Source organism: Trichechus manatus, unplaced genomic scaffold, assembly GCF_000243295.1.
Source record: "Trichechus manatus latirostris isolate Lorelei unplaced genomic scaffold, TriManLat1.0 scaffold00003, whole genome shotgun sequence".
Lineage (NCBI taxonomy): Eukaryota > Metazoa > Chordata > Mammalia > Sirenia > Trichechidae > Trichechus > Trichechus manatus.
Window position 1 is genome coordinate 36,028,935 of NW_004443939.1, and position 2,663 is coordinate 36,031,597.

Here is a 2,663-nt window from a genome sequence, read left to right on the forward strand (position 1 = left end):
ACAGAGTAGAACTGCCCCATAGGGTTTCCAAGGAGCACCCGGTGGGTTCAAACTGCTGACCTTTTGGTTAGCAGCCGTTGTTCTTAACCACTACACCACCAGGGTTTCCAAAAGCACTTTTAGACACATCTAATTTGACCTACTAAACAACCTTATAGTATTACTATGATCTCCATTTACATGAAGCGATGAAAGAAAGAAAAGAAAAATGGAAAGGAATAAAAGGAGACAGAGGGAGGCAGGAAGTGAGACCAGACCGTGGGGTGAGATCCCCAAGATCAACATGTGCAGTGGTACATGGCTGTATACTGTACAATCACATACGGTGGCCCCAGAGGTATCTGCCAGGTTAGAAAGGGCAGAGGATTGTGAGAGTATTACCTTTTATATCGCTAATCACTTCAGATTATGAAAACAACTTATGCTACCATGGGAGGCAAAAACTCTGCCATTCAGGAAGCCACACTGACCAGTTCTCACCTAAGCAAGTCTATGTGGCATGCTCCAGGATGGGAATCATCTCTCTGGAGAAACATGTCTCAATGTTAGCTGTGCTGGGAGGCCATGTCCAGGTTCTGGGCCCTGAAAGTCTTGCTGTGCCAGCTCTGGGGCCATCTTCCCTTATCTGTGACTGCACACCAGAGCCGGGTATTTTCTATGTATGTCCACATAGGGACTTTCTGGGGCAGGCCTAACCAGGGTGGAAGGAAAGTTCCATTTATGAGCACCTCCAAGACACTGCTAGGAACATGCATATTATCCTTTGGAATTTTCTTAATGACCTATGTGGTAAGTAGAAACTGTCCCCACTTTATATATGAGGAACTTGAGCCTCAGAGAGGCTTATCCAGTCCAACTCTGGGGTCAAATGGCGTCTGAAATCTCTAGGAGGAACTAGACAAAATTAAGATTAATGAAAGAAGTTAGCAATGGGAAAAGAAAACACATGCTGAAAATAGATGAACTAGGTAGAGAGAAAGGTGTAGCCACATGGAGAATGATGTTATACTTTGAAATACCGGGAACAAAACTATATGAACGCATGCCAACGACTGACTGAGTTTCCAGCAGTTTAGTGAAGAGTTTGCTGAGAAGAAACTGCCCAAGAGGGAAGGGTCCCTGAGAAAAAATTACTGAGAGGGGGGTGCTGTCCAGATGGGAGCCCAAAGAGAGCAACCACCCAGATACAGAGAATGGGGTAAACTCTTGCCCTTGATATAATAAGGGAAATGACCAGGATGAAGAATGAACTTACAGTCATGTGGGAATAGGGTATATTACGTGGATATTAACTGAGATAAGCATGTAGCTTGCCTGTTTTTTTTTGCTTTTGCTTTTATTATGGGAATTAAAACAAAAAGTACACAGGATTAGAACACTATAATGGAACCCCAACCAACCAACCAACTAGTTGCAGTGGAGTTGATTCTAACACATGGCAATTCCATGTATATCAGAGTAGAAGAGTGCTCCATAGAGTTTTCAGAAGAAGATCACCAGGCCTTTCTTCCTAGGTGCTTCTGGGTGGACAGACCCCCAACCTTTCAGTCAGCAGCGAAGTGTAGAAACTGTTTGTACCACCCAGGGGCTCCTAATGGAACTCCATGTGCTTCAATAACGTTTAGCATTTGTCACTCTAGTGTCACTTACGTTCCCACACATTTTTTCTGACGTATTTTAAAACAAATCTTTACCATCATATCATATTACCTATAAAGACTTCACTATAGTCTCTTTCCTTTCTTAGTGGGTCACCAGCTGCTCTACTGGAGCCACCTGGCAAATTTCGGCCAGGGTTCCTGCTCTTGCCGCGTGTGCTCAAACCAGCAACATTTGATCCGGAGTACGCTTCAGTATGTGCCGCCAATGTTGCCGTCAGTATGAGAAGGATACAAGCTGCATCAAATTGGACTAAATGATCTTCCTCGAGTGGGTTATCCAAGACATCAACACAACAAAAGAAACAATGCTCTAGCTCTTTGTACATAAAATAAAAAATCTTCCACTGTGACGGTCTTAATGTGAACGGAATATTTAATTGGTTATAAATTTTTTTTTTAAATACACTATCATCTTCCTCAATGAATTTATCTTTAAAATACATGGCTTATTTTCTCCCAGTTGTATAAAAGTATTCATACTGAAAAAAAAGTAATTCAGTATACATTTCTATGAGAAAAAGATATTTTTAAATATAATCTCGATGCCATTATCACACCTAACAAAACTAACAATCATTTCTTAATATCAACCAGTACCCAATCTGTATGAAAATTTCCTGGATTATCTCATGAATGTCCTTTTATAATTGGTTTGTTTGAATCAGGATCCAAATAGGGCTCGCACATTGAATTTGGCGGTTATGTCTCATTGTTGAACTAGGCACCTACATCAATTAAATACTTATTGAGCACCATTAAAACAAATGACCTTAAAGTAGTCTGGGGTCAGGGTGTTGTGACCTACTTACGCCAGGAACAATGCTACACGACCCCAAACACACACAGAGGTTATTGTCAAAGTCAATTTTAAATGACGGATAAAAAAGTCTAAGCAGTGGTCCGGCAAGATGGCGGTCTAGGCAGAAGCACCACGCCGTCCCTCCACAACAAAGATCCGAAAAACTAAGCCAAACAGAGAATCAACAATCCTGAAACCCTAGA

The 2,663-nt window shown here is 41.6% G+C and overlaps 1 pseudogene; it reads left to right on the top strand.

Annotated features, from left to right (window-relative positions):
• Window positions 1–509: 509 nt before the first annotated feature.
• On the top strand, window positions 510–1,915 carry LOC111820417 (40S ribosomal protein S29 pseudogene; annotated as a pseudogene).
• The last annotated feature ends 748 nt before the right edge of the window (window positions 1,916–2,663 follow it).